The 11,283-nt window shown below is 35.1% G+C and overlaps 1 non-coding gene across 1 annotated transcript; it reads right to left on the bottom strand.

Annotated features, from left to right (window-relative positions):
• Positions 1-7,641: 7,641 nt before the first annotated feature.
• LOC111813041 lies at positions 7,642-7,748 on the bottom strand. Its single transcript, XR_002818386.1, has one exon. It is a non-coding gene; the product is annotated as a U6 spliceosomal RNA (small nuclear RNA).
• Between the last annotated feature and the right edge of the window lie 3,535 nt (positions 7,749-11,283).

Below are 11,283 nucleotides of genomic sequence, written 5' to 3'. Positions count from 1 at the left end.
TTTTTTTTTCACTTCCTGTATTTTTCTATCTATATCCTTGTGATTTGTTTCATATCACATTAGGAATTGTAGGGTAAACACACATATCTTTGTCTTTAGGACATCTTGCTCAATCTATTACTGAGCACTCTCCTTGCATCTTTGAAGTGAGTTTTCAAAAAAAATTTATTTACAAATGAAATATATACTTATATTTGTATCCATAGTTATAAGTAGCTATTGGAACATTTTGCTGGCCATAATTGAAATATTTTTTTAAAACACAAAATAATAGTTTTCAGGTTTATTTGTACTTTTTATTAAAATATTAAGCATGCACATTGTTACATTTTCTTAGCCAAAAGGCCAGTAATCAGTTGAACTCAATCCAACTGATAACATAGAAAGGTTTATGTAGTAAAATGCTTCCTCCTTCTTATTGACACATGATTGCACATATTTGGGTGTGCTTATTCTATTAGTTGGGAATATAGCAGTTGTACTTATATTCAGCAGATTTATCTCATGAAATCAATACTCATAGCAATATCATGAAATATGTGTTAATGTATTATTAATATACAAAAACACAATGTAGCTTCTTTTTTTCCATGTTGAGTAACATTAGTAAAAACAAAAAGATAAATGTACAGTAGTTGTTTGTATAGAGTACTTCTTAAGGTGGAGTTTTCTTCTTTTTTTCTTTTTTAAAGTATTTAGTAGAGTCTCAATACACAGCTCAGACTCATAGTGATCTTCCTGTTTTCAGCATTTCCCAGCACTGGATTCCCCATGCACCACCATGACTGGACCCGGTGGCTGGTTCAGTGTACTTGAGGGCAGGGTCGGCATGGCATAAGGTACTGGAGCTCGAACCCCGGTCCCTGAGTTTGCCTAAGGAGATGCTTATTCCCTGAGCTACCTTGCTGGCCCAGTATGGGGTTTTAAGTACAATGAAGAGTTTCACAGGTTATACCTTCAGCCCCACATTTTAACTCCTGAAACATCCTGTGAATACTTGTTATTTTTAGGTTTACTTTGAAGTTTTAATGTGTCTAATTTTGCCATGTCTACCAAAGAAATACTTTTTAGAGTACTCAACAGTACAATGATAACAATGTGTAGAAAAATGCCAATTTGGTACAATGCAAGAAAATAATTTACTGAAATGTAACTGGGTGAAGAGATTGTACAAAGTATAAAATATAAAGACCTTCTGTTTGACAAACAGGTAGACTCTCTTGGCCTTTAACTGTTCATGAAAACTTTACACGACAATAAAGTTCTCTGATAAAGCAAGGACCAAAATCAATCCTCAGAGCTACAAATTCTTCTCATCATACTTGTTAATTAAGACTTACTCATGGGGAGCCCGCCAAATACCTCAGCAGATTAAAGTGCTTGCTTAGGCAGACGCAGTGGCCAGGGTTCAATCCCCAGCATGCCATTCCATGCCGGCCCCAGCCCCGGGGGTGCACTGTGACAGAGATTGAGACTGAGTGTGGTGCTGCACGCCTGTAATCCCAGTGCTTGGGAGGATGAGCACAGGTGGATCACTACGAGTCTGATCTACGTAGTAAGACCCTGTAGACTCTGTACTAAAATACAAAGAAACAAACAAACAAACAAAAAGACTTCCTCATGGAAATTTCAAATATCAATGTCCTATAAAACAATTATTCTATCTCCTGACCCCTTCATATTGTAGTACTAAAACTCCACTATTCCCTCTTGTTAAAAGTTGTTATTAACTCAAGATATCTCCTTCTCCTCCTTTTTCTACTCTTTCTCCTCCTTCATCTTTTCTTTCTGCTCTCCTCCCCTTACTTTCCTTCTTCCTTCCTTTATCTCTTGCTCTTTTTTCTCTCCTCCTTCCTCCTCTTCTCTCCCTCCTCCTCTATTTATTCCTCCTCCCTTTTCCTCCTCCCCAACCAAAAATAACTTTTTTCATGTCTCTGTAGTTTTTTTTTTTTTTTTTAAATATATTTAGTACAGGGTCTTCAGGGTCTCACCACACAGATTGGACTCGTAGAGATCCTTCTGTCTTTCAGCCTCCCAAGCACTGGGATTACAGACATGGGCCACCATGCCCAGTCTCATTCACAGGCTCAGCACACCCCAGGGGCAGGGCCGGCACATCATGGCATGTCAGGGATCGAACCCCAGTCCCTGTGTCTGCCTGAGCAGGTGCTTCAATCCATTGAGCAATGTGGGTGGCACCATTTCTCTGTCTTAATTCTAATTTTGTCCCCATTTTCCCTGACCTGGGACACCGAACTTTGCAACTTATTTCTTTTTCTATTTATGTCTCCCTCACAAGCATTATTTACACTGTAACAAGTATATTCTTAATTTTTTATGTCAATCTGGTCTTCATAAACTTTTTTAGAATAATCTAAGTTTTCCAATTTTTCTTGAAATTGGAAAAATAAATCTGACTTTCTTATTTTCCCTAAATCTTCTCTGTGATTCATATTTTTCTACCTCATATACTATTATTTAACAGCCAGAATAATATACTTCAAACTTACAAACAACAATTTCAACCTCTGTTGAAAATATTTATATTTATCTTCAAAGTGGCTCTCTCTCTTTATCAAAGTTGTTTCAAAATTTAGGTTACAGAACAACACTATCTTAAATTATTGGTAAAAGAGTGAAAGAAAAAATAAACACATTAGAGAGAGTATTGTTGTCTAGTAGAGGATCATGACAGTGAGCAATTTAGTGCATTATGATAAACTCTATAATTCTCATCTTTCTGTAAACAAAAACATATGAATTTCTGTTTGCCTTTAAGGCTATGACTCAGCAGTAGCTGAATATACATTAAATAAATGGTAAATGACAAAGACCATGTTTTACTGCATAAGTATCTTATTAACATGCACAAGGTATTAGTCCTTTTATTCTACAGTGCATAACATGGATATTACAGAGAAAAATCTAAGAAGAAATAGCTCTCAATTAATATTGTGCTCCAATTAGACAAATTAGTAAAACCTAGTCTTTTTCTCCCCATGAATGTCTTTCTGAGGACTGATACAAAAGTCAAATTAAACAAATGTCCACAAAATTTTCAATGTATTTTTGTTACATACATTAACCCTGACTATATTTAAAGCTATCACATAAGAGGCAGATATTGAACACAACGCGGTGATTAAAGCAAGGTGAAGAAAGATTGTATGATATTATTACAGCTGGAGTTGTTTCATAATGATTAGATATTGTCTAATAACAATATTTTCTTAGTCCTCAGCCTGAATATAAACTGCATAAACTGCAAAACATGTAGTAATAAGGTTAAGAAAAGATAAATAACCAGGGAGATGGCTCAGTGGAATAAGTGCTTCCCTGGCAAGCGCAAGGGCCTGAGTTCAATCCCTGGTTCTGAGAAAAAAAAAAAAAAAAAGATAAATAAGAAAGTAAATTGCAAAACAAGAAAACATATAACCTTAATAAATTACCCAGTATCTTTTATCTTTCCAAACTACAAGAAGGGCAACTGAGTGTACCAGATGAGAAAATACAGAATAAAAAGAAAATTTGCATTTCAATAAGGTTAAAAATCCCTCAAAATAGGGACACAATAAAAAAATTCTGCACTTCAGATTCTAAAATTGTGTATTAACCTGCTGTCACAGCTCCTTATAATGTGTGTAGCAGTACTGAGAGACAATGGTGAGGCTAATAATATTTCTGCATGATCAACTTCTATAAAAAGCAGGTTACATGGTGAAGAAGGAAAGAGTAGGAATAACAGCTGGACCTGCAGTATGTTTTTTTCCTGATAGATCCTAATGGCAAAGTCATGCTGAAAAATATCTGCAGGTGCATGTGAACAATCACATGAATTCGTAGGTACAAATATAAGCACTCACACATAAGCACAAACTTCCTAGCATCATAACTACATTGTTAATTAAAAGTATTTCCTGAATGCAAGGAGCAGTACTACCATACTCAAGAGTAAAGAATTTAAACTATTTAAAGTTCCAAAAATGCTATTCTGATTGTAATTTTCTACATGAGTTGCACATTAAAATTACTAGAAAAATTTGCTTTTTATCTTCCTTTTTCTGAGACAATATTTCCTTGTACAATACAGGCTCGCCATGATCTTGCAGCCAACCTTCTACCTATGTTTCTGAGTATTGAGATTACAAGCAGGGACACCATGTTCTGCTAGTAAGAATCTTTTTTTTTTTTTTTCGGAACTGGGGATTGAACTCAGATCCTTGCATTTGCCAAGCTAGCGCTTATCCTACTGAGCCATCTCCCCTGCCCTAGTAGGAATCTTATAAATAATAACACAGACAATTTAATGCAGACAATCAGCACCTTCGGTGGTGACACACAAAAAAGAAACTATATTTCAAAGGACTCCTCACCCATACACACTCAGAAATTATGAGAAGCTTGATTTAAAACACTAGGTTAAAAGAATGATACAAAACATTAGGGTTAACTACAAAAGACAAGGATGAAAAAGAGCAATAAATTCAACTAGTAATTCTTTGTTTTCCTTATGAATTACAAAAAGTCACCAATTAATAGCTGAATGCTAACATACTATAAAATACAATGAATACAATAATGAAGACAGTTAGGCATTGGGCATGAGACTCCAAAACTACAAGAGTAACAAACACATAGAAAATAAGGTAAAATCAGTGAAAATCTAAAAAACTTTTAAAAGATTAAAAATAATTAAATAATGCAAATACAGTGCAAAACAAGGTGATATAAATAAGGCCAAAGCTATCAGGCCAAATATATATATTTGCTTTGGGGCCTAGAGACAGAGAGACAGACAGACAGAGATTAAATATGTTGGTAAACAGTTATCAATGGAAAAGAACCAATGTTTCCTAACACGAGACATGGTTAAAACAGTAAAAACGCAAGTCTGAAATGAACTGATCAGGAAATGGAAAGGAAAAGGACAAAGCAGGATTTATTTTTCTATCTATAATTAGAATTTATAAGGGTAAAAACTTTTCATTAGATTAATAAGTGCATTTTAAAAACTAGCATTAAAAAGAATGATGACTACTTTCAATAATTAACTGCTTACCAACATTAATTTTAAAGATTAAAATAAAAAAATCCTAAATTAGTAGAGATGGACTCACGAGAGGTGCCCTGAAAGGATAGTGTAATGATATGTGACCACTGACTTGAATATTCATAATTATAAACTACTGAAAACAAAAGAAGAAACATGGAAACAGAGGTGAGTAGAGGACTGTATTCTCAAGAACACATAAAAATCAAATAGAGCAGCAGGTAGTAGAAGAAAAATGACATGAAAAGATAAAGCAGACTTTGTTTTCTGAGGTAAGAGGAATACCTAACCCACTAAATACAAAGAAAACAAAATACAAAGTTAAAATTATATATTCTAATTACAGTGCAGTAAAACTAGAAATTTAAAATAACATGAAATAGCACACTAAAAACTACTAAAATAGTTTTTAAATGTTTAAATATGTCAATAAAATAAATTAATGCCCATATTTTTAGAATACTTGAAAAATATTGATATTGAAAATGCGTAGAGTCAGCAGATTATAATACTACTGAAGAAAAGGTTAAAAAATGTGGCTTTATGTTTTGTTTTTGTGGAATTTTTTTGGTACCAGGGATTGAACACAGACCTTGCAATTACCAGAAAAGCGCTTATGCCACTGAGCTATGTCACTGGCCAAGAGGTAAAAATTTACCAACTACTGAGTCCAAGAAATCAGAGAAATTAAACAGTCATGTAAACAAAGAAGTGTGCAGGAAAGAAACTGAAAAAGATGAAGGCTGAAAGTAATGAACTAGAAAACAGCAAATCACTAGTAATAAATAAATCAGTGATGTATTTTATGAAAATTCAGATGGCAAAAATAAATTGATAAATCAGTGTCAGTTAGACCGGGGAAATAAAGAAAAATTAAAAAATACATTTGCAAATGTATTAGAAAATTACCCAATAATATTTAGCTATACAATATACTTGCACTTCTTGATATGAAGGAAAATACCAACATAAAAGCAGCAGAAAATTTCAATTCAATTTTCATTCATTCCAACAGGTACAGTGAAATAAGATGTTTGCAAAGTTTTTTTTTTTTTTTCCTTTCTCTTTTTGCAGTGGGGCAGCATGATGTTAATACAAGGTAAGCAAGACAGAAAAGTGCCCACAATTTGTCAGTATAAAAATAACAAATATATTGACTCTAGGTGAAATAGTTTAATTTTAATAGCAAGGGAAGTATTAAAAATCCCCAATATAAATATTAGAGGAGATGTTAAAAATGATTTCCACACCTGTTAGCCCATCAGTCTGTGAGGTTGTGGCAGGAGAATCTCAGGTTCAAGCCCATCTTGGGCAATTTAGCAACTTAGATCATGTTTCAAAATAAAAACAGACTGGGGATATAATTCAATGCAGAGGCTTAGATGTAAACCCCAATATTATCAAAAAAATTCCCGGTGGGACAAATAGCTCAGTGGATTAAAGCACCTGCTTAGGCAGATGCAGGGACCAGGGTTTGATCCCCGTTGTGCCCTGCCAGCCCTACCCCCGGGGCATGTTGAGACACTGATTGAGAGTGGGCGTGGTGGTGCTCTCCTGTAATCCCAGCGCCTGGGAGGCTGAAAATAGAAGGATCACTATGAGCCCTGTTGTGTAGTAAGACCATATACACTATACTAAAATACATTTTTAAAAATCCTGAGGAAGTGAATTATCATAAATTTTACATATGGTAACATTAATGGATACTACTCAATTTTTATGTTTAATTTTATAATTTACCTGTCAATAGTGCTGAGATATAGACAATTCTAAACTCTCAAGTGAAAGCTTCATTTATTCTTTTTTTTTGTTTTGGGCAGTAATGGTGATGGAACCCAGGGCCTTTGCTCTGAACTACATCAATAACCTGTCTGTCTGTCTGTCTGTCTGTCTGTCTGTCTGTCTGTCTCTCTCTCTCTCTCTCTTTTTGTCTGTCTGTCTTCCCCTCAGTCTCTCTCTGTTTCTCTGTCTCTCTGTCCCTCTGTCTCTATCTCACTTTCTCTATCCCTTCTCTCTGTTTCTGTCTCTGCCTTTCTGTGACTCATCTCTGTCTCTGTCTCTCTGTGTCTCTGTCTCTGTCTCTGCCTCTCTCTCTCTCTCTCTCTCTCTCTCTCTCTCTCTCTCTCTCTCATCACTAAATCATGAAATTACTCAGGTTTTCTTGAACTTGAAGCCTTCCTGCACCCATGTCCCCAGGTGCTGGGATCACAGTTGTGTGTCACCATTTCCTGTTTTGTTTTTTCTTTAACTTGCCCAGTAATGTTTAAAGTTTTATTTTACCAGCAACTGGCTGGAATCTCTAATTTCAGTGTTTAAAAAGGAGCTAGAGAAAGCATCAACTTGTTTCTTGGTTTTAAAAATTATTGTTCTGTTTTGTCTTTGAAATACTTTTATTCTTATGAAAGACTTCCAAAAATTGGCTAAGGGTTTCCACATACCCTACACCCACTATATACACATAGTAACATGTTATGCAATAACAGAACAATTACCAATATCAGGGAGAATCTCGAGTTAATAATGGTGCAGAATTATTTGGTAAAAACTGTCGGTCTCAGATGGCTTTGGCCAAGCTTGTTCTTTTCTTTTTTTTAAATATGGAACGCTTCACAAATTTGTGTGTCACCCTTGTGCAGGGGCCATGCTAATCTTCTCTGTATCGCTCCAATTTTAGTATATGTGCTGCCGAAGCGAGCACCAAGCTTATTCTTAATGCCAACAAACATGAAACCCTGTCTCCTTCGCCTTCTCTGCTCGGTGGAAGCACCTTAGACTTTCCTTGTATTTCATACTTGAGCGCTTGGAGAGCACTCATCAGATATTTCTGGGATGAACCTTGCTCTTCATTTCTGTGATGTTTTCTCCTAAGGAAATTTCTAAGTCTGGTCATGAATCTTACTTAATTCAGTAAATATATGTGTATATTTTAAATAATAAAAAAATTCCCCTTATTTCTTGCTATAATATATTTCACTGCTGGATTTCTTACATCAATGTGTTTAAATTAATTGGGTAGATTGGATTTTTTATTTTATGTATTATTTTGCACTATGAAATTGAGATGTCTAAAATCATGTTTATGATTTTTACATTGTTCATTTATGAGTGTGATTTGTGACATTCCTTTTTGCACACCGCACAATTTGATTGCCCACATACTTAGTTCATGGAAGCACGTTGTTCTTTTCCTTGAGAGAATATATAACCTTGCGATCCCTAATTTTTAATAAAAGTCTTTCTGAAGCTGCTCGTGATGCTTTGGTTGCATGTCTGCATATGAAAGCTGTACACATGCTGACTGAATGGATCTTTCTACATACAGGATATTTCTTCTTGACTCAATTTCAATGACGTGTTTTCTCCAGAAATACTTTTTTCACCAATATTTAGAACTTATGATGCACAATGATTACAGTATTATTTTGCATTTACATTCACTCTTTCATTCATAATAGTTTGTGCCAAATATCACATTTCTCAGGCCCACATCACCAATTTTTTTCCATCATACCTCGAATATTCAGAGAACTTAACAAGGTTGATCAACTCCATTCTGTATTAATATTTGCTCTTTTTTTTTTCCAGAACCAAGGATTGAACTCAAGCCCTAATGCTTGCCAGGGAAGCGCTTATTCCACTGAGTCATCTCCCCAGCCCCTTGTATTAGTTTTTGTTTGTTTGCTTTGGGTGCCTGAGATTGAACTCAGGACCTTGTGCTTTATGCAACTGAGCTATCATCCAAACCCTATGTGGACCCCTTTATTTATTTATTTATTTATTTATTTATTTATTATCTTGGTACACAGTGTGAATCAATACTGTAGTGATTCTCCTGTGTCAGTCTTCCTGGCACTGGGATTACAGGCGTGTGCTACCCTGCCCAGTTTTAGTGGCCAGCACAGCGTGGGACCAGCATGGCATGTGGACCAGGGATCCAACCTGGGTCCTTGCACTTACCAGGCGGGCACTTAGACCACAGAGATATCTCCCTGCACCCCATCTTTTTTTTCTTATGTTTGTTTGCTTACCATCTGTTAAATATCCGGCTCTCCTCTTACCAAATACATAAAGGTATTTAGTGGCTAACAATGCAATCTTTAAGCTAGCCTTCTCAGAACCCCCACTCAGAACTGAGCAAGTTCTGTGTTCTTCTGTATCTTTTTCAGTTTCTGTGCCTCAGATGACTCATTGGAAAAATGAGATTTTTGATAATATCAGGTTTAAGCTGTAGTTTGAAACCTTAAAAAGGTGTTATACTGATCTTTTATTCTTTTCTATTTTCAAAACTTAATTAAAATATTTTCAAATGTGATATCTAACATTTTATCATTTAATCATTAATGCTATATAATATAGTTGTATCTAATTATAAAATTCTTAGGAATATCAATTGATCTACATCTTTTGACAGATACCAATTTATTTTTCCCTTTATTTTGGACTTCTGAATTTCTACTAAAAACCTATCAATTGGCTGACCTTTGTGCCATTAAAAAATATTTTTTCTTCTTTGTATACAAATGCATTACAGTTTTTTCTTTTTTGCCCTTGTTTTTAGTTTACATTTTATTGTTTTTTCAAAGATTCTAGGTAATAATGTTCAGTGTCTTTGAAGAGTGTTCTACTGCTTTTCGGCCTGATACAGGCCAACACACACAAGTATTTTGCATGTTCTTGAGAAGAGCACACATTGCTTAGCTTTTTTGAACAAGAATCTACTTCGTCCACAGAAAGAAGCTCCTTAATGACACTGTCAAACACCTCACACACAGGCATTTTTTGACATTTCTTTATGTAAATTTGTGATGTACGTAGAATAATAGGTATGTCAATTTCTCCTTGAAAAGCTGCCAATAGACTATTTTGCAGTTGAAGTAATATGTAATATAATTGCTACTCCTAATAAGCATTTTTAGGCATCTTATTCTGTGTCTAATTGATCTATTTCTAATACTCACCTCATTCATTATTGTTGTTGCTTTTGGTTTTTATTTTTTATTATTTTTTTTTTTTTTTTGGTGGAACTGGGGATTGAACTCAGGCCCTTGCGCTTGCCAGGCAAGCGCTTATTCTACTGAGCTATCTCCCCAGCCCCACTGTTGTTGTATTTTTAACTGAATGACTTGCCTATTTTTCTACTCACACCACAGTAATTAGGAAGCCGAGATTGTAGAAGAGCCAGGCAGGGAGATTCCCGCCCAGGATAAGTCCTCTGCAGTCCACAGCTGACCAGCATCCTGAACAGCAAGTCAGCTAGAGGTCCCAGGTGGTACAGTCACCTCCCAAAGCCTGAACCCTGAACACCTGAGGCTTGGGGGATATTTTCTATCTAAAGGACAGCAAGTCACTGTTATGGCTTATTAGTAGTAGTACATAGTAACAAAGTTTTCATACATCATGTACACACTACATTGGCATCATCTTTCCCTCATATCTTGCATACTAGCTCTTCCTTCTAAATTCAGTAGTCTTCTTCTATAAGAATATATTTCAGAAATTTCTCTTCTGAGATGCTGTTCATTTTCTGCGTGTTTAATAATTGTTCAGTTTTCCAGGTGTGGTTGCATATACCTATAATCCCAACACTCAGGATGGAGGCTAAGGCAGGAGGATCACTGTGAGTTCTGAGCCAGCTTGAGCTATAAAGTAAGTTCAAGGACAGCCTGAACCCCATAGTGAAATCTTGTCTCCAAAAGACAAAAAACAATACTTGTTCACTTCACAAACTTAATGGAGCTATAGATAACGTGATTTTAAATTTTATAATTTTAATTATAGAAATGAATTTTTCACTCGTGTTTGGGCTCTTTACTAAAATATCTGTAGTTTGTTTATTTGATATTAATTTATACATAGCCTGTGTTCTCTGATCTGTACTTGGCTATGGTTCTGATCTTTGTACTTTGAGTTCTACTTTTTGAAAACTGTTGTTAGGTATATAACTACAATTGCTCAACTGATATGAATTTGATTATTCTTTCTACAATTGAAAATCTATGTTCTCTTAATGCTAGAAGATCCTCAGCTATTACTACATTTTAAATATTATCTTTATCCACATAAAGATATTGTTTTATCATGCAAGTATAATTACACTTTATTTTATTTATTTTGTTTTTAGTCTTTTTAAGGAAGGGTCTACAGGATGTTCAGGTTCTCATTACTAGATCAGACTCATAGTGATCTACCTGTTTACAGCCTCCCAAGAGCTGGGCTTACAGGTGCGCGCTACC

Source organism: Octodon degus, unplaced genomic scaffold (genome assembly GCF_000260255.1).
Source record: "Octodon degus isolate 3935 unplaced genomic scaffold, OctDeg1.0 scaffold00160, whole genome shotgun sequence".
NCBI classification, from domain to species: domain Eukaryota; kingdom Metazoa; phylum Chordata; class Mammalia; order Rodentia; family Octodontidae; genus Octodon; species Octodon degus.
This window is presented reverse-complemented; position numbering and strand designations above follow the sequence as displayed.